Source organism: Bubalus bubalis, chromosome 1, assembly GCF_019923935.1.
Source record: "Bubalus bubalis isolate 160015118507 breed Murrah chromosome 1, NDDB_SH_1, whole genome shotgun sequence".
NCBI lineage: Eukaryota > Metazoa > Chordata > Mammalia > Artiodactyla > Bovidae > Bubalus > Bubalus bubalis.
Window position 1 is genome coordinate 32,655,106 of NC_059157.1, and position 22,170 is coordinate 32,677,275.

General features: G+C 36.3%; 1 protein-coding gene across 1 annotated transcript in view; it reads right to left on the reverse strand.

Moving 5' to 3' along the window:
- Positions 1-22,170, reverse strand: part of TENM3 (teneurin transmembrane protein 3) — a 1,064,917-nt gene that overhangs the window by 871,188 nt on the left and 171,559 nt on the right. Inside the window, exon 3 of the mRNA XM_044938509.2 lies at positions 10,977-11,057. The gene's annotated coding sequence lies outside the window, so the exon portion shown is untranslated. The remainder of the gene's footprint in view (positions 1-10,976; positions 11,058-22,170) is intronic.

The following is a 22,170-nucleotide window of genomic DNA, read 5'->3' on the forward strand; positions in this document are numbered from 1 at the left end:
CCATTCTAAAGGAGATCAGCCCTGGGTGTTCTTTGGAAGGAATGATGTTAAAGCTGAAACTCCAGTTCTTTGGGCACCTCATGTGAAGAGTTGACTCATTGGAAAAGACTCTGAGGCTGGGAGGGATTGAGGGCAGGAGGAGAAGGGGACGACAGAGGATGAGATGGCTGGATGGCATCACTGACTCGACGGACATGAGTTTGGGTAAACTCTGGGAGTTGGTGATGGACAGGGAGACCTGGCATGATGCGATTCATGGGGTCACTAAGAGTCGGACACGAGTGAGCGACTGAACTGAACTGACTGATATAGCCTATGTAAAATATGTTTTTCCATTAAATCTTAGAAAGGATAGTAGTCTTTCAAATAATGCCATTCTTTTTCTTTCTGTTATCATTTTCCTTCACAATTCCAATGATTTCCAAAAGGAGAAATAGAAAGGTCAAAATACATGTCCTTGTAAATCAAGGAGAATCAAATCTAGGAATATCTGAAATCCTAAAACTTTTAAATGCTATTAATAAAGACATCAAAATTCTGTTTAAGATACTTTGCATCTCTAATGTTGTTAACAAAACATGCATTTCAAGCAGAAGTTTTAAGGGTTTTAAATCACAGATTTTCACAGCATTTCCTTCCGGCAGCTGATGAAAATTGGATAATATACAATCAGAACACTTTTTTTCTACACATTTTAAATTGATTGAAAAATAGAAGCAGATTTAACATTCAAAAAAAAAAAAAAAACAAACTCCACATTTGCGACTGTTATATAAAAATGGTCTGATCTGATTTAGAAGATACTAGGTATAGAAACTTAGAGCTGACAGCATTCTTTGGGATGTTTTAAAACAGAAGAAACGTATTACAGCCCCCAAGCTGCTATTCTCTCAAAATTAGTACCTCTGACTAACAATTTGAATCTTCTGTAAGGACTATCATAAAAGAAAACCTTCTACTTAATGAAAGGTGTTCTCTGTATTTCATTGTAGGTTCAAGTCTGACATTAAGTAGGTTATGAATAATTTTCAGTATGAAAACCTAAAAATAATAAATTGTTGAACAGGAGATAGATGGAAATACAATGTATTTGCATAAGACTTGAAAGTTCAACACATTACTGTCTTCAACAGGATATACCACTGGGTGATTGAAAAATAACTGAGTAACTATTCAAGTTGTCAGTTTGCATTAACTAGGTGTACATTCAAAGGAAATAAATAATAAACAAGTGGATCTGCCTTACATTATGTTTACTAAATAACCAAGGCATTGACTACATGTCCTGAAATAATATTCAGAGAACACAATGCCCTTAAATTAGCAGTGTCATATTGATGGCCAGAGATATATCATATACTCTCAAATACTGTTTTCCTTAGGGAACTCATGCTTTTCCAAATGTAAGGAAATTTAGGACATTTTTATCTGAATAAATAGTTTTTTCTAAAGGGTGTTTTTTGGAAGGTCATGATAGCTAAAATGTGCATGGCTGTCAGAGGAACTAAGAGAGCTTCAAGACCTAAGAACATGTCTTAACTCCTCCTCCAAATCATACATCAGTGCCTCTGTCCATCACCACACTTGTAGCAAGCCAGGACTCTGGTCGCAGAGTCCATGGAGTTAATTCAACCAACCATGAGAGCAATTTGCTGTTTTTGACAATTAAAAAGAAAAATCTTTTAAGCAAAGAGCAATCTGTGAATAAATAGGATAATTTTTTCCTATATGAGAAATATCCTAATGAAAGTCTAGTCTATGTTATGCAGCTCATTTCTTAAATCACATTATGACCCCATTCAAACTTATTTCAAAGCACTAGCAAACGTAGAGGTTGGTTGTATGCAGACTTACATAATAACATAATAAAATAACATAATTAAATGTTATTACTGAAAAGAAATAAAGATATTGAGTTTGGAAAGTGCAAAATTAATGCTAAAAATTATCATGTAATGATTACATTGGATTATATAGGATTCTCCCACCAAAAATCATTATTATTAATATGTATAAATAGGGCAGCCAGGCAAATTATTTCCAAAACTAGAATTTTTTATTTTTTTTAATGGACATGTAGTTGACTTATGATGATGTGTAAAAACTAGAAGGTTTTTGAAGGTGAAATGAGAAGCTATCAATAATAGGTATTAACTGGCACTATGCTAGAGAAACCAGGGATGTGTTCACTTCATAAGAGACTGGGGTATATTTTATTTATCTAGCTTGAAGATGATGGCATGTCCTTCAATTCTATTAATACCAAAAATGAAAACATAGATTCATTGCAATTATTTTGCTGTCATTAAACATTATGGCAAATCAGAAAATCTTCCACATGTGGCCAAGGGAATAACTGGAAATATCCAGGCTCTCCCACCATTAGCAATGATAAATCTGAACAGAATATCTGAGACAATTGGAGACACTTTTGATTTTCACAGTGGAGGTAGGTGTGGGGTGCCAGAGGCAACTAGTTGGTAGAAGCCAAAGGTGCTGCCAAACATGCTATGATGCACAGGAAAGTCCTCACAGCAAAGAATTACATGGCTTGAGATATAAAAAAGTGTTAAGCTGACATCTTGATATGAAAGAATAACAATACGAATGATGGCTTATTTCCCATCAGAAACAATGGAGCCCAGGAGACAATTAAGTGGCACTTTCAAAGTGATGGGGAAAAAAATTTATCAAGCCAAAGTTCTGTGTCCAGTATAAAATATCCTTTAAATAGACCTTAAGTAAAGATTTTCAGATAAATAAAAGCTGAGAAAATTTGTCACTAGCAAACCTACAGTGCCAGAAATGCTACAAAAATATCTTCAGGCTGAAGGGAAATGATACCAGATGGAAACTTGATCTATGGGAAGGAATGAATAACATGGGAAATTGTAAATATACAGGGATATATATAAACTCCTCCCGCCCTTTTCTTAGTATTATGGGTTGAATTGTGTCTCCCAAAATTCATATGTTCATTCAGTCACTCGATTGTGTCTGACTCTTCGTGACCCCATGAACTGTAGCCCACCAGGCTCCTCTGTCCATGGGGATTCTCCGAGCAAGAATATTGAAGTGGGTTGCCATTTTCTTCTCCAAAATTCATACGGTCAAGTCCTAATCCTCAGGATCTGTGGATGTGACCTTATTTGGAAACAGTTTCTGTGCCGATGCCGTCATGTTAGGATGAGATCATCTGGTGGATCCTAATTGAGTATGCTCAATGTCCTTATAAAAAAGGGGATATTTGGACACAGAGACATGTATACAGGAAGAATGCTATATGAAAACTGGAGTTATGCTGTCAGAAGCCAAGGAATCATGAGAAGTTAGGAGACAAGCCCAGATCAGAGCTTTCTTTAGCATCTACTACAGAGGGGGCATAACTTGCTGACATCTTGGTCTGGGACTTCAGATCTCTAGAACTGTGAGAAAATAAATTTCCATTTATTAAGCCACTCAGTGGGCTTCTTAGGTGGCACTAGTGGTAAAGAACCCACCTTAAAGACCCTGTCTGCCAATGGAGGAGACATAAGATATGCAGGTTTAATCCCTGGGTTGGGAAGATCTCCTGGAGGAATGCATGGCAACCCACTCCAGTATTCTTGTCTGGAGAATTCCATGGACAGAGAAGCCTGGTGGGCTTCAGTTCATAGGTTGCGCAGAGTCTGCCATGACTGAAGAGACTTAGCACACACATGATCCACTCAGCAAGTACTTTGTTACAGCAATAGTGGCAAACTAATATACTCAGTTTTCTTTTTTTGTGACTGTTTAAAGAAACATAATACTATCATATTTCAGTGTCTTAATATAGAATTAAAATGTATGATAAAATTAGCACAGGAAAGAGGGAACAAATATAATTTATACTCATATATGGTTTTAAAATATTATGGGACACATAGTAAATTGTGATAAGAATTCATACTGTAACCATTACATTAGGAAACCTATATGCAGGTCAGGAAGCAATAGTTAGAACTGGACATGGAACAACAGACTGGTTCCAAATAGGAAAAGGAGTACATCAAGGCTGTATATTGTCACCCTGCTTATTTAACTTCTATGCAGAGTACATCATGAGAAACGCTGGGCTGGAAGAAGCACAACCTGGAATCAAGATTGCCAGGAGAAATATCAATAACCTCAGATATGCAGATGACACCGCCTTTATGGCAGAAAGTGAAGAGGAACTCAAAAGCCTCTTGATGAAAGTGAAAGAGGAGAGTGAAAAAGTTGGCTTAAAGCTCAACATGCAGAAAACGAAGATCATGGCATCTGGTCCCATCATTTCATGGGAAATAGATGGGGAAACAGTGGAAACAGTATCATACTTTATTTTTCTGGACTCCAAAATCACTGCAGATGGTCACTGCAGCCATGAAATTAAAAGACGCTTACTCCTTGGAGGGAAAGTTATGACCAACCTAGACAGCATATTCAAAAGCAGAGACATTACTTTGCCAACAAACATCCATCTAGTCAAGGCTATGGTTTTTCCTGTGGTCATGTATGGATGTGAGAGTTGGACTGTGAAGAAGGCTGAGTGCTGAAGAATTGATGCTTTTGAACTATGGTGTTGGAGAAGACTCTTGAGAGTCCCTTGGATTGCAAGGAGATCCAACCAGTCCATTCTAAAGATCAGTCCTGGGTGTTCATTGGAAGGACTGAGGTTAAGGCTAAAACTCCAGTACTTTGCCCACCTCATGTGAAGAGTTGACTCATTGGAAAAGACTCTGATGCTGGGAGGGATTGGGGGCAGGAGGAGAAGGGGACGACAGAGGATGAGATGGCTGGATGGCATCACTGACTCGACGGACATGAGTTTGGGCAAACTCTGGGAGTTGGTGATGGACAGGGAGGCCTGGCGTGCTGCAATTCATGGGGTCGCAAAGAGTCGGACCACTGAGCGACTGAAATGAACTGAACTGAATTGAAAGAGACTGAATGGAAGAATTAGCATGTATATTGAAACCAAATTTGATGAACCCCAAAACAAAGCAGGAAAGGGAAAATAGAGGAATCAAATCAAATCCAATAAATATCAAACTTACAGACTTCAACTGCAATATTAATCCTATTAAATGCAATGAGCTAAAAATTCTGATTGTAAGGAAGACGGGAAAAAATTGAATAACTAAATATACACTGTCTCAAGAAATTCACCTTCATCATGAAATACAGGCATACTGAAAGCAGAAGACTATAAAATGATATACAATGAAAACAAAAGGTGAAAGTTGGGTCATGTGATGCTGTTAACATCAGACAAGGCAGATATGAAGACAAGGATTCTTGCTAGATTAAAAGAGGAACATCTCACAATGATAAAGTGGTTATTTCATTAGGAATTTATGTTAACTCTAATAGAGGTATATGTGTATGTACCTACCTAATAACAGAAATTGAAAAATACATAATGCAAATATTGACAGAACAAATGAATGTGACACAACCACGTACAGCTTGAGACTTTTAACACGTCTCTTTCAGTGTTTTGTAAAATTCGTAGATAAAAAATTGTTAGGATATAGAAAGTTTCAATGACATGATTAACCAAATTGAATAAATTAATATTTGTATAATACCACATCCAATAATTTCACAGTATACATTTTTTTCCAAAGCATTTGGAACATTCACCAAAATAGATCTGCTGATGCTGGATGAAAAAATAAAATGTCTCAATAAATTTCAAAAAATAGAAATCTCACAAAATATGTCTCTAATGACAGTGGAATTAAATTAGAAATCAATAAGAATAAGAGATTTAGAAAAATTCTCATGTATCTGGAATTACAGCAGTATATGCCTACACTTCTAAATAATTCAATGTAAAAGAATAAATCATAATTTATTTTCAGGTAAACTAGAAAATATTTTCAAGTACATTACAATGAGAATGTGAATGAAAATTTGAGAAATGCAACTAAAACAGTGATTCAAGGAAAATTTGTAGTAATAAAAATACTTGGGAAAGAAGAACATTTTAAATTTAATAATCTATGTTACTGCTTTAAGTATCTTAAAAAAGAAGATCAAATTAAAACTGAAGAAAGAAGAAAAGAAATAGTGAAAAATAAGACCAAAATTCAAATTAGAAACAGATAAAAAATGCAGGATAAAAAGGCAATTCAAAAGTTAGTACTATGAAAAGACTAATAAAAGTAGTGAACCTTAGCAAAAATGATCAAGAAAGAAAATTAAAAACACAAATTGCCAATTAAGAATTCAGAGAGGATATGACCATAGTTCATACAGAAATTTAAAGGATAATAAAGAAACATTATGAACATTTATGTGAAAACGCTTGCCAACTCAGATGAAGTAAATATGTTGAAGAATTCAATTTACCAGAATTAACATAAAAAAAATGAAAAAAAAATAGTGAATAACTCTCTTTAAAAATTGAATTCGTAATTAAAAACTCCCAACCAAGAAATGTCCAAGCCAAGATGGAGTCTCTGGTGAATTCCATCAAAAGTTTATAGATACATAAATCTACACAGTTATTTAAGAAAAGAAAGGAGGAAGAAACATTTTTCAGCTCATTTAAAGATGCCAGCAATATCCTGATAATAAAATTTTTAATAGAAGAAAGTCAGAGACCAGTGTTACTCCAGAATATAGACTTAAGTAAGTTTCATTAAGAAAATATTATCAAGTCAAATCCAGGATTACATAAAATGGTCATACATTACAACCGAATGGGGATTTATCCCAGGAATGAAAGATAGGTTTAGCACTTAAAAGATCAACTTAATCCATCAAATTATCAGAAAAGGAAGAAAAACCATATAATCATTTCAATACGGGCAGGAAGAAAAGCTTTTGACAAAATTCAACACCTATTCGTTATTAAAGAAAAAAACAAAAACCTACTTAAACCAGGAATAGACAGAACTTCCTTAGTTTGAAAGACATCTACAAAACACCTAGAGTTAACATCAATTTAATGATAAAACAGTGAACACTTTCTTCTGAGATTAGGAACAAAGCAAAATATCTGTTCCCACCACTTCTATTCCACATTGATCAGATAGTCCAAGTTTGTACAATAGGAAAGAGATACAGAAAAGGCATAAAAATGGGAAAAGATGAAGTGAAATTCTATATTCATAGACAAAAATTACCATTTGCATAAAAATTCAAAGGAACCTATGGAAAGAAAAAAAGTCATAGAAATAGTAAGTATATCTGATACAAGGTCAATGTTTTAAATATCTATTGTATTTCTACTACTGGCAGCAAACTATGAAATGGGAAATTGATAAATTTTCATTCATTTTATAATAGCATAAAAATTAGAATAAGCTTAATTGATGTACAAAAGCTCTACATTGAAAAGGAAAAAATATAGGGAAAAAAAAACTAAATGAAAGGAGAAAGCTCTCATGTTCATGGACTGGAAGACTCAAAACTGTTAAAACAGTCATTTTCCTTCAAATTCAGCTACAGACACAGTGCCATCTCAATCAAAATCCCAACAGGATTTTTTTTTTTTCCTGGTAGAAATTGACTAGTGAATTCTAAAATATGTATGGAAATATAAAGGATCCGAACTAGCTAAAACGATAATGAAAAAGAGCACAGATCAAGGATTTTCATTATCTGATTTCAAGACTACCATAGCCGGGCTAGACTGGTACTGGTATAGGGATAATAAAATAGATCCATGAAATGGAAAAAAAGCAGTTTAGGAATAGATCTACAAGAGCAATTATTTTCACTAATATGCCAAAGCAACACAACTTAGAAAGAAATCATTTTCCAATAAATTGTGGTAGAATAATTGCATAAAATGTGAAGAAAATGTATCTCAATCCTGACATCAAACCATGTACAAAAATTCATTCCAGATCATAATAGAGCCAAATGCAAAAATCAAAACTATAGACGTTTTCATACTTGTTGTTGGCAAATATTTCTTACAGAGGACACTGAAAACATTAACCATAAAAGAAAAACCAACCAATTAGAGTTCATCAGAATAAAAGCACTGGTTTAACAAAAGACATAGTTAAAATAAACAAGCCACAGACTAAACTAAAATATTCATAAGCCATAAAATCTGACAAAGATCTTACATCCAAAATATATTTTGAAAGCTCCCACAAACATCAGGCAAACATGCTTAACGGGCAAACAACTTAAATCGACACCTTCAAAAAAAGGAGATATGTGAATGGTACAAGAAAATATTCTTGAATCATTAATCATAAGGGTTCAATTCAGTTCAGTTCAGTCACTCAGTCGTGTCTGACTCTTTGCAACCCCATGAATAGCAACACGCCAGGCCTCCCTGTCCATCACCAACTCCCAGAGTTTACCCAAACTCACGTCCATCGAGTCAGTGATGCCATCCAGTCATCTCATCCTCTGTTGTCCCCTTCTCCTCCTGCCCCCAACCCCTACCAGCATCAGAGTCTTTTCCAATGAGTCAACTCTTTGCATCAGGTGGCCAAAGTATTGGAGTTTCAGCTTTAGCATCAGTCTTTCCAATGAACACCCAGGACTGATCTCCTTTAGGATGGAACTGTTGGACCTCCTTGTGGTCCAAGGGACTCTCAAGAGTCTTCTCCAACACCACAGTTCAAAAGCATCAATTCTTTGGCGCACAGCTTTCTTCACCGTCCAACTTTCACATCCATACATGACCACTGGAAAAACCATAGCCTTGACTAGATGGACCTTTGTTGGCAGAGTAATGTCTCTGTTTTTTAATATGCTATTTAGGTTGGTCATAACTTTTCTTCCAAGGAGTAAGCATCTTTTAAACATAAGGGTAATGCCAGTTAAAGCCACAGAGAGGTCATAAGAAAACCTAAAACCCAGGAGAGTAGTAACATCAAATGCTGGCTAAGATTTGGGAAAAATGGAACATTCATACATTTCTGGTTTGAGTTAAAGTAATCACAGACTCTGAAACAATGTTGATTTGTTACAAGGTTAATTTCTGTTGTACTCAGGAATAGGATGAGACTCAAAAACATTATATTGAATGAGTAAAGCCAGAAACAAAATGGAAACACTGCATTTAAGGAGCTCTTTTAAATGAAGTGCAAGGATAAGTAAAACAAATCACTGTAGTAGAAATTAGAACAGTGGTTGTCTCTTATATAAGGGGCAGGGGGTCATTAGGGGTTGACACTGTTTGTTATAGAAAAAAAAAATCCTTGTTTGTCACACTGACTCATATTAATAATGGAATGGAATATATTCCAAGTAGCTATTTTGTAATTCCCAACATTTGAAAGAAGTGGAATATTGTTGAATTATATGTTTTAATATGAATTTTAATCTTCCAATTCAGTAAATGCTTTAAAACATCATATTCTTTACAATAAATAGAATCCCACTGAGTAGTTTTAAATATAACTTGATTAGGAAATATTACTTTAAGTATTTTCCTTGTATATAAAATTCACATAATTAAAGATGACTGAATGCAAGTTCAGGAACGTATCGGAGTGATGCAATATATAGAGAGGGCTGTGGGTCTCTAAACTGGATTGTATCCTAAAATTTAGGAGCTAAGTCAAGAAGTTTCTCTAGGTAATAGATGAATAATAACGGACAAGATGAGATAAAATATTACCCTGTGATTTGCAGATCATTAACTACACTAGATGTAAAGAGATGATTTGGATGAAAGAAGTTATTGTTAACAAAGGCACCAATTGTCTCAAAATGAAAATTAAGAAAGTAGGGTGAGAAGTCATAACATTTAATAATAGTATAAAAGGAGTTGGGCAGCAACAATTATTTTGGAAATTGAGAATAAATAGAAACTCTAATATCTTTCTCCCCAGGATCTTGATCAATAAGATACTATCTGAATCATTAAGTGAGCATTTGAAGTGTAAGGGCTTAATTGCAATTTCTTGGGAAGATGCCTAAAAATTAACAGAAATTAGGAAGCTCTTAGTAAGGCTTTCTCTGGAATAGATAACTGGATAGTTTCATCTTGAAATAAAGAAATGTGATCCCTTTAGTCATTTACTATGCTAAATACAATAAAGCCTCTAACAAATGTGTTATTAAGCCTTACCTGATTTATGTGTACCCGTATCTATTTTCTTGTTTTTTTTTGAGAAACCATGCAAAATTTTCATCTTATGTTAATTACCAACTTAATCAGTCAATGCTAAAAGAAAATCTTTTGCTCTAATTATAATAGACAGTTGCTATAAACATTTGACATGATGAATACCTTTTCTGATCTTGGGCAGGCTATCATTTATCAGGCACAAAAATGAGGGGGAAAAAATCCAAGTCTAGTGCTTAATCAGCAGTGACCTCCAATTAAAACAGGTGATATTTGCTGGGTTTAAGAATATAAGCAATACGACTCCAATTAGCTGTCAAATTATCTGGCAAAACAGCTGTTACATAAATAGAACATCACTTGGTTTTCCCGTTCACTTTTCCAAGTTTGTCTTTAGTCTAAAGCCATTTAAAAAGATCGTCCCTCCATTCACATAAAGCTTGAAAGTAGGGGAAACTAATTTGTAGTTTTGAAGGTCATTGCTGTAACTGATATTGATGGGGAGGGAGTGGGACTAGATGGGGCACAGCAGGTGGGGGACAGAGTAGGGGGACTGGTAATACTTTGTTTCTTAACTGGGTCCCAGTTACATAAGTGTGCTCACTCAGTGAAAAGTGAATTGAGCTCTGTGCAGTTAAAACTTACACATTTTCCTAAATGTTATATTCAATCAAATGTACACAAAATATAAATTTATTTGAGAAACATATACAACCACCTCAGCATTGTGTCCAAATGGAAAGGTTTCATGCTAGTGTCTTTAAGAAATAATCATTTCCTTGAAAACTTCTTTCCATCTACTCCCTCTAATCTCTAAGAAAACACAGTAGGACATCAAAAAAAAAAAAAAAAAAAGAAATAGGGCTTGAAACAAAATGGAGACTTTTTGATTACAATCAGATTTAAAAATGTACATGCAACTTACCAAAAAGCTGTCTTCTCCCTCAATTTTGTGGCAGTTTGTGCTTTAGAGTTGTCAAGTGAAGCTATTGGTTGTGGTCCAAGCCTGGAGAAACAGTACAAAATAGAAAAATTGTTTTACAGTGAAAATTGTTTTATTGTATTTATTTTACTATAACTGTGTATATTCACTATACTATGATGCATTTATCTACATAATTATAAAATGATTACATTCACTTAATCCTTCACATAACAAACAATTGCTAAGTATCCTTGCATGTACCAGGTGGTACAGGAGATAGGTAATGTATAATGCACTACATTTTCCCTAAGGAAATTAGGTAAGTAAAAAAGTGTAATAAACATCCCAAATTGGTGAGTGCCATGGAAGAGGTGTAGATCAAATATTATGGGAATCAGGAGGTGGGTTACTTTGAACAAGAAGACTGGGTGAAGCTTTATGGGCGAGGTTGGACTTCAGGTGAGAATGAAGAGTATGATTTCTTAAAAATGTTGGGTGGGATGCAGAGGGTGATCCAGGTAAATGCAACAAGTGACCAAAGTACAAACATTGAACACAGTGGAAACAGGAAGGAGGGCGATGGATACATTTCAGTTTCATTGTAGAACAGTTTCAGAGGATTTGGAATTCAGGTACAACCTGTGGGCTAGAAGTTGAGTCACTTGCAAATTTTCCCAGCTCTATGCTAGACCCAGGGACTCAGCACTGAATAAGGAAAACAGGAGCTCAGCCCTCATGAAGTTCCCAGTTTATCAGGACAAACCAATACAAAAGGTCATATTAATCCAAGATAAGGAGCAGACTTTACTCTGGGGATCTGTAGCAGAAAAACCCATCTGGTCCAAGGATCAAAGGCAAAAGAAGCTAGAGTCTGTGAGACATGATGATTTTAAAGCAATGGAGTCAGATGAGATGGCCAAGGGAGCAAGTGTGGAATATAAACAGGGAGGGACGGGGGTCAGCCTCACAGTCACGGGAAAGGGAAAAGCAAGCGAAGGAGTAGGTGAGAGAGGAGGAAGGAGGCTCAGAAGAATCTGGGGAAAGACAAGAGAGAAAAGGTATATGGAGGAGGCTGTGATCAAGAGTGGAGTCTGTTGAAATTCAAGTAGGGTTAGTAGAAAAGTGTTATTTGTTTGTTGACTTAGATGCAAAGATGATGACAGAAAAATTTTTGGGATGGTGGAGTTAACCTGATATCTGTCCATCACACATGACCATCAGCACGGATTTTTACAGCCAGCATCTGTATCTGTGCCTGTGCACAGACTGGCAGTTAGATATTTTGCAAGTCACCTTGGATGAGGGGAATGGGAACCCCTTTTGGTTGACTCTGAGAAACATACTTTCTGTACCAGACCACCATGCTGCCTCTTCAGATACAAGGATTCTCGTCTGCAGCTCTGCATAAAACTTTTTGCAGCCTTGAGTACTCTTCTGTTACCTCTGTCAGCTTTCTTTCTCATCAAGATTCTTTCATTATTCCCAATGAGTATCATTGGATCTTTATAATTAATGGCCAGTACCACCATATGGCCAATGATGTCATTGGCCAATCATGTTTGAAGAAGATTTTACTGTTTGTAGTTGCTATAACCTCTGGGGGATATGAACACATATATTTTAATATTAATTATGATTGTCATCAAAGTTTTCAATTGGTTATTTTTAATTAATCAAACACCACAATAGAGAATTATCAGTTCAGAGGCCTGCCAATATCAAAGTAAACACAATAGCTTTTGATTGTAATTGTTTAGCCCTGATATAATGATAACAACTGTCCTTCATTGCTCATAATTATATGCCTTTAGAGAATATACTTGGAGAAGGCAATGGCACCCCACTCCAGTACTCTTGCCTTGAAAATCCCATGGACGGAGGAGCCTGTTAGGCTACAGTCCATGGGGTCGCGAAGAGTCAGACACGACTGAGCGACTTCACTTTCACTTTCATGCATTGGAGAAGGAAATGGCAACCCACTCCAGTGTTCTTGCCTGGAGAATCCCAGGGATGGGGGAGCCTGGTGGGCTGCTGTCTATGGGGTCGCACAGAGTTGGACATGACTGAAGCGACTTAGCAGCAGCAGCAGCAGAGAATATACTAAATATTTGCTTAAAAATTCATAGCACTTAATGTCCCTGGTGAACTATTTCTGCTTCCTAAAAAGCAGCCCTCTATCTGAGAGATCTTTAATATTAAGCAATGATTCAAGACTCAACCTTCCTGGGTGTCCTACATTAGAGTAAATCATTAGAACAATAATCCTTCCTAAAGTTATCAGTTGTAAACTGACTTTGTTGTCAGTGACTTCTCATTCTTTCAAAACTGTAGGACTTTTATTAAAGTGTAATTCTATGCCAACTAAACAACCCAAGGCAGCATCTATAGAAGATAAACACCCCAAAAGTAAAGAAGTTCGTCTGATTGTTCAGTCCATCCTAACTATGACTTAGACTGGCACACAGCTGATCACCTTATAGTTAACCAGAGCATGTTAGAAACTTCTAGAATGACTGTGAGTTTGGCAATCTAGCTATAGTTTATAGCTTGATTTCTCGAAAATTACAGAAGAGGGAAATAGCATGTTAATTTATAGAAAGTAATTACTTGAGGGGGCTACTGAGTTTAGCCATGCAATCAACATTATGTTTTCCAAATACTAAGTGAATTAAAATAATCATTTACTATTAACTTCACTCTTGCAAAAACTATTTCCAGCTTGGGGTAATGTGATACTTCTTGGAAATATTTAGAAAATAACTAAGATTTACAGAAAATGGATATAGTGTATAACAGCAATTTATATTCTTTATGAATATAAATTCAAGGTTTATGAACAGTGGTAACTGATCATCTAAAATGGCCTTACACTGAGGAATTTCTATGTTTATAGATAAATATGTCTCTACAATTTTGAGGTTTCTCCAATCAAGTCTCCTTAAAGATGTATTTAGGAGGATTCTGATAAGAATCATAATACAAATGAAAGAAGAGTGAAGTGACTAGATTTCTAAAGCTCAACAAACCCAGGGACACGTATCGTATCTGAAGATCAGAGGAAAAAAGCATTTGATGGAAATAGACAGAGTGGAAAAAAAGGAGTTATTTCTGTCAGTGCTAAAAAGCTTAGAGAGTCACTGATTAAGGTCACTGCCAATTTTATCAATGAGGAAAGTGCTTTAGCAAGGCTTCAACCCCTCATTTTTACCATCCTCTGTGTAGGCATGTGGATGACCCCACTGTCAGGGTGTCCATGATCAAACACAAAGAGCACTGAAGGTCAACCAGACTAGAATTTTTATCAGAAAATCTAGTGTCTAAAACCAACGGTGAAAAATGCATTTTATGTCTTCCTGCCTGCTTGTCTCCTTCAGAATGACCAGCGTCATCAAAGAGAGCCACAGAAGAAAATAAGAAAGAAGGAAAGAAAATAATTAGTAATCACATTCCCACCTGTCCTTGGCTTCCCTTGAAAGACCATCTAAATGGTTCAGGACAAAGCTTTTCCTTGAAGTATTTATCAACGGAATAACAGTTAACTCCCCACAATGGCTAGTAAGATCTAAGTCCCGTGGTCCAAGCAGATACCTAAACAGCTCATCACTAGTCAACAGACGGAAGAGTCCATCTCATTGCTCAGTGAAGTTAATGCAATCATTCTTATCTATAAGCACCACTTATAGCACCACCATTCAAAGTCTTGGAAAAATGGAGGATGTCCCTTGGAAAACACTGACTGAGGTGGGTGAGAGCCATTTAATCACAGAAAGCTCCACTTAAGGGATTTCTGAGCATTGAGGATTCCCCAATATTCCAATATTCCTCCTTTTCCCCATGACTTTGAATTATCAATGTCACATTAGTGGGCAACATCTTCCATTTATTTCCACCACTTGCTCTGCAGCAAGTCAATTCTATGACTCAGTTAGGGCTCTGATAACATCTACTTATCTGAACATGTCAAACCATTTGTGCAAAGTAATTGGAATAGTGGGCTTCCGTGGTGGCTCAGTTGGTAACGAATCTGCCTGCCATGCGAGAGACCTGGGTTTGATCCCTGGGTTGGGAAGATCCCCTGGAGGAGGGCATGGCAACTTACTCCAGCATTCTTGCCTGGAGAATACCATGGACAGAGGAGCCTGGTGGGCTTTACAGTCGAAAAGGTTGCAAAGAATCGCACAAGACTGAAGTGACTTAGCACGCACACACACGCACACACAAGGGCCTGATTAAAAGGTGCTTTTTTGCAAGGTCAGACAGATCTCTGAAACTTACTGAGATATAACTCTCTCTCTTTTTCTTTTTTTCTTGGTAGCCTGGGGTTTTCAACTTTATAGTCATTAGCACCCAAAAGAACCAGGGCGAAAATGTAATTTCTATCTGGGAACAGCCTCAGACCCTATCAGCTCATTATCAGTGAGCTGTGCTGGGTCCCTACAGCTCAAAGCATGCCCTATGGACTTCTGTGGAACTTCCAAGTTCAGTCTGATGGACAGAAAACTCATCTTTGACTCTTACAGTTGAATAATATGCAATTTCTAGAGGTTAATAGATACTCACTAGTATTTGCTGAGTAGCTAGAAGGTGCTATTCATAAACTAATATTAGCATGTTACCAGAATTAACTGAAAACTCTAAATCGGTATTCTACAAAGACATCTGACAGCCACTCAATGCTTGGGAGCTTTGCAATGCTCCTGCTATTCAGATTCACATGGAAATTGTTAGAATTCCTGAAATCTGGGGAAGGGCACATGGTTATTATTGCTGCTTTGAATTGATCATGCTTGCAGCTAAATGTATATAAATGAATATATCTGTAACATTACTATTAGATTTTATAATTGTTCACTGCTCAGCTTAGTGTATAATTGCTGTGTTGCTGCTGCTACTGCTGCTAAGTTGCTTCAGTCGTGTCTGACTCTGTGTGACCCCAGAGTTGGCAGCCCACCAGGCTCCCCCATCCCTGGGATTCTCCAGGCAAGAACACTGGAGTGGGTTGCCATTTCCTTCTCCAATGCATGAAAGTGAAAAGTGAAAGTGAAGTCACTCAGTCATGTCCAACTTTAGCAATCCCATGGACTGTAGCTTACCAGGCTTCTCTGTCAATGGTATTTTCCAGGCAAGAGTACTGGAGTGGGGTGCCATCACCTCCTCCCAGAATTGCTGTGTTAGTGATACTTTAATTAGTATTTTGTTCTTCCTCAAGAATTTTTTATTAAATATCATTGGGTCTTTTTCAACTGGAAAGGAAAAATAGATTGGGATATATAAATCCTTAAGAGAAGCATGATAAAGTGGTTTGAGAACCTTTGCCATTAAAGAATGGAAGTCAGGAAAGAAAAGATTTTGTGAGTAGGAACCTAAAATAACAACTCTTGTCTGTGGCCAGGTACTCAGAGATGCCTGGATCCAGGAGAAAGGCTCTGGGGGGCTAGGTATCTAGGGAACAACGTCAAGAATAGGCAGTCACTTCACAGTCTTGCTTAGGGTCAGCCTTGTTTGTATATCACGGAGAATCCAAATTTGTTTCAATTTTGCCTTTTTATCCAGGTATCATGAGAACCATTCACTTTTTTTTGCCCATAATTTGTTTTTTGCCTAACATTACTAGAAATTCATTTTCTACTCAGACTGTAAATTACATTTCCTATTTGTCCTCAAACCAATGTAGCATTTCTTTATGCTTTTTATGCATGATATTTACTGTCTTTGACATTTTTATCTAGTAGTCAGTATTAATAAATCTTCCTGAAAGTAACAGTCATTCTGATTTTGTTAAAAATGCATTGCTTAGAGTTCTTTGAAGTATGAATGTTCAGCTAAAAAGAATCAAATAGAGGAACAAACACTGTCATAGCAGCACTCTAATTCATCTTTGTATTGCTTAAATTAACATATTTAGCTGAACTGTTAACTTTCTTCCGACCTCCATTCTTTTCAGGTTCCTAAATTATTAAACTAGGCTTACAGTAGTATATTTTAAAAAGTCATATAGGTGAGAATATATACAAATCAGCCCCATAGGCACAATTTTACAATTTTGTATAAAGATTTCAGAAACTTGCCAACATTTTTCATATTTCTGAAACACATTATTCACATGAAATTCTTCCTAATGTCTGAGCTTAAATTTGTATTGATTGTACCTCTACTTATTGCCAGTGATAACTTCAGTTATCCCAACTCAGTGGGACCTGAGATCATCTTTACTTCTAATGGGATATACTATTTTACAAACAAAATAAATCTATTTGATGTTTTCATATATTTTATTCCTCTGGACACAGAGATCTATTGATCCAAACTGGATACGACTGTTCAGTCATCAAAATCATCAAGTAACAAAAATAAAGGAAACACACTACAGTTTTACATATAATATAATGAAGTAACAATTAATAAAAAACATATTTTTTATTCCATTTAAATTGAGGAAACATGTAAAAAGGAAGCTATCTACTACTGTGCCTGGAACATAATAAGTCCTGAAAAACTCATTTTGCCATCATTTTTACTGTGACAAGGAGGCTTGGCATATATATATATATATATATATATATATATATATATATATATATATATATATGCACATAACATCTTCTGTAGGATGTTATGGAAAAGCCTGAATGAATATTTTGGCCAATCTAATATATACTTGTATGTATAGTATTTTTTTTCTTAAAGGAAGGCATTTATAAAGTTTAAAAAAAGCTTAGATTGAAATAAAAGGAAACCAGGGATATTGGTAAAAGGTGATGGAAAAGGGAAATTGAAAATATGTTTTAGTACATCATCTGATAAATGGAAATGATATACTGTACATTTAAATGTTTTACTGGACTTCATAAGAAATATAGTAAGTAAGTAAGTGTTAGTCGCTCAGTTGTGCCCGACTCTTTGCGACCCCGTGGACTGCAGCCCACCAGGCTCCTCTGTCCATGAGATTTTCCAGGCAAGGACACTGGAGTGGGTTGCCATTTTCTTCTCCAGGGGATCTTCCCAATCCAGGGATCAAACCCAGGTCTCCTGCACTGCAGGCAGATTCTTAACTGACTGAGCTACAAGGGAATCCAGTATAGGGCAAAATGGTATGTTTGTGGTCTTCTATGATTCTAAGCTCTTTTATTCTAGCAACCCATATAGAAATTCCACTGATAAAACTGTACAAATTTGTCATCTTACTGACAATGAAATTCGTCTCTACTAATCAGATGTTAACAAAGAAACTCATTGAAAGGTTGATTTCTCAATAGAGCCTCTGCTTTATTAAACTGATAGGGGGAGGCAGGCAAAAAGGAAAAGAGGAGAAATAGAAGTAAAAGGAAATGATTCATGGCACAAATATATTCTTCAATTAAACTGTTGTTAAGCTAACCAAACGAAATTATTTGTGATGTTAAATGCTTCAGTAAATTTAGTCATGTAAGTATACTACAAAGGAAAGATATTTTGACAAGTCACAGACTTAGGAAGTATTAACAATATGCGGGAAAAAGACAGAAAAATCTGAATAAATAAATAGTGACTGAAACACTCAGCAAGTTCCAGCTCTGCTTGGAATATTGTCCACATAATGAATATTTCAGGTGCATCTTGAGATCCTTATATTTTTCAAAGACAAGAAGGCAAGATGCATTTTACATCTGTTAAAGACTTCTGATTGGCATCTATGTTGAAAGCCTGCCTCAGGATTGAAAGGCAGAATGTTCCTCAAAAGCCGCAGGTATGAAATATTTATTCTACCTTTTCTCATAGACAAGAATGAGTTGACTCTGTGATATAAATCTTTACTAATAATACCAAAAAAATAACACTTCTTCTGGTAAGTGATTATTCTTAGAAGGTGACCCAGGCCTTGTTTGTTGTAGTTGATCAGAGCAGAATAATGCAAGCATTGCTTACAGTATTCTTGGAAAACCTAATAATGTATTTTCAAGCATTATAGCACAGGAGACCTAAGGGTTGCTAAAATTTCCTTAAGAAAGATGATGCCGGATGAATTTTTTCTGGGATTGTTTTATTTATTTTTAATTTCAAAATTACATTTTTGTCAATATTAACCTCTGTTTGCAAGGACATTTTGTATATAAAAATGTTGTACCTATACCGTTGAGTATTCTTTTTATTAAGCAAGGCAAAGACTTGTGTGTCTCCAAATATTGCTTAAATCTCCAAAGCCAGCTGAATAAATAAACATTATGTGATCTGTAGTCCAAAAGTCTGCAAATGACTCCATAGGATGTAAAAAAAAAAAAAAAAGAAAGAAAACAAAAACTATAATTCCTTCTAAGTATTTCTTGGAGCCAATGATCAGCAGTTTTGTTTAAGTTCTGAGACCCATGAGTCGCCATAAAAATAACTTTGAAATATTATATTATGTGTGAAAATTTTACACACATGCACATTTATAATGAGCAGGCAAGCCCCCTGCCCTCCTCAACCTGATAATCAACCATAGTGCCTACTCAAACATGGAAAAAATAGAAGATTCAGAACTCTAAAGCACATAATCTCAGTGCCATTTAGAACCATGTGCATTTCTGAAATCCTCTATTACTGCAAATCTCTTGGTTGTATTTTCTACTGAATTGTCTGTTTCTCATTATCAAAGTCTAAAAGAAATTTGATACAGTCATGTAACACTTGGAGAAGGAGCATTAGAAAAATGCATTCCAAAGTGTTCAGCTTATCTTTTCTTTCCAAAGCAGTAACTACTGTCTGACTTTCCTCCTCTAGAGAAGCCAGTTGGGAGGGTGAAGGAAAAAAATCAAACCAAAGTAAATTAAACAATGGCCCTGTGCCTGAATCAATCACAGACATCAGGTTTTCAACACTGAATTGTAGTTAACAGGTTAGGGCAACATTAACATGGAGAATTCTTACTCTGCAAAGCTGCCTTTTGCTTGTAGAATGGAGACCACACCATGCTTCGAACCATGTTTGCCAGAATAAGATGACGTGGGCAAAGCTGGAGATTGGCAATACTGGTAACTGTGATAGTCAGATCGCTACTATCCTCGATAAATCAGGATATGAAATCCTAGAGATGGACTATGGTACATTTTATTCTTAGCATGGCCAGAATTCAGGTGTGACATGTCTTCCTCCCTCAAGAGTGAAGATGCTGGAGAAAAGAAAATCTGGAGGAAAAATTGTAAAATATGAACCTTGAAGAAAGCATGTGTTATTCCAACAGGTGTTTCTGTCTGTTCCTGTAAGTCAGCTGGGTTATTCAGATATTACACAGATAGTGTTCAGACAACTCTCGATGCACATCTGATCAATTAAGATAGAATTTTGTTTTTGCAATTCAAGCTTTTAAGAAGCATTACAGTTAAAATACATAGCACAGGCATGCTGGGATAATTGGTTGTCAAAGTACATTGGTACCACTGAGTAGTCTTAAAATAGCAGGAAATACAACTGAATACTGGAAAGGAAAACACTATTTCACTTTTTCAAATAAAACATATTGCACCTCTGAGTTCACAATGGGATATTTGCTGAGATCCTGTAATTAACTCATAATGATGAGAACCACAGTAATAAACATTTCCTTAGCAAAACATTCACTTGTTTTCATTATTTCCTACTTTTTCACTATTTCCCTGTGACTTTTTAAGTTAGCTTGTCACAATTAATCTGGAAGGGAATGGAGAAAAGGGCAAATAATTTTTCAAGATGCGGAATATTCATTTTAATGATCCAGAAAGCATACTTCTGGATAAAACCAGCACATCATTAGAGAGTGCAAACGTCTAAGCAAAAATGAGGGGACTTTATTACCTATTAGTAAAGTTATTTTAGTTTGAAAACTCAGAACCAAGGAAACCAAAATGTGGCTCAATAGCAGATCACCTATATCAGCTGCTTCTAGATTGACCTCCCTCCCCACTCACAGCTGTCAAATTAATCTTCCCAAATACCTTTTCATCATGTCACTCCTTTGCTCAAAATCCTTCAATAGCTGCTCAATACCAACAGCACAGAGTCCACATTCCTTGGCCCAGGCATTAAGCCCTCTCTACAATCTGGTTGCAATTTTCTTTTCTTGATTCATTTCCCACTCTTCTCTTAAAACACAGTGGTCCCTGTGAATTCTCTGCTCCAGTCTACGCAATGCCTTTGAAAAGACTACCTGCTTTCTTCTTTTCTTGTTTTTTTTTCTCAAGCTGTTCACTGGCAGGGGTGTTCCGCCATTCCTTGGCTCTACTCAGACACAACCTGAAGCGCTTCTTTGGATCACAGCATACATGGCTAGGTAGGGCTACCTGTTCAGCAAATGCAACTTGGCTCTGTGTGAGAGTGCGAGCTCCACGCAAGCAGTGCATGCATGCTAATTCGCCTCAGTTGTGTCTGCCTCTTTGTGACCCCATGAACTGTAGCCCACCAGGCTCCTCTGTCCATAGGATTCTCCTTGCAAGAATAAATAATTCTCATATATGTAAATAATAAATAATAATTTAATTGCTTTAGATATGCAAACACAGCTGAATGTAGGATGCAGTCAGAATTACTGGGTCCAGTTATGACCCAGCTCTTGGTGTGATGCCTTGGCTGAGGGAAAGGACTCTAGTTACACCTGCCTGACTGGGTTCATCGCTTCCTCTTCTTTTCTGCCAGCAATTCTTCTCCCAGTGGACTGAACAATAGTTCTCTAATGAAAATCAGATCAGGTCCCTCCTCTGCTTCAACCTTGCCTATGTCTTCCCCATCACATCTGAATAAAGTGCACTGTCTTTTCATGATTTATAAGGTCTATTGCTTGAATTCATCCTCCATGGTCTCCCCTCACCCACCACCCTCCAGCTGCCCTGGTCTTCCTCCTGGTCCTCTGTCTTGCATGTACTGTTTCTCCAGCCCAAACACTTCACCTTTGATCTGTGCCTGGCAGGCATCTTACAACCATTCTCAAATACTGGTCCTCAGTTAGATCCTTCTTGTGACCACATCTAAATTCAGTAGTTCCCCCTCCCTCACCATAATCTCTATCACATCACCTTATTAAAAGACATGTATACCTGTGGCAGATTCATTTCTAAATTTGGCAAAACTAATACAATATTGTAAAGTTTAAAAATAAAATTAAAACAAAACAAAACAGCCCCTGCTGCTGCTGCTGCTAAGTCACTTCAGTTGTGTCTACTGGGATCTGAAATAATCTTCTTTAGTTAGTTGTTTACTTGCCTTA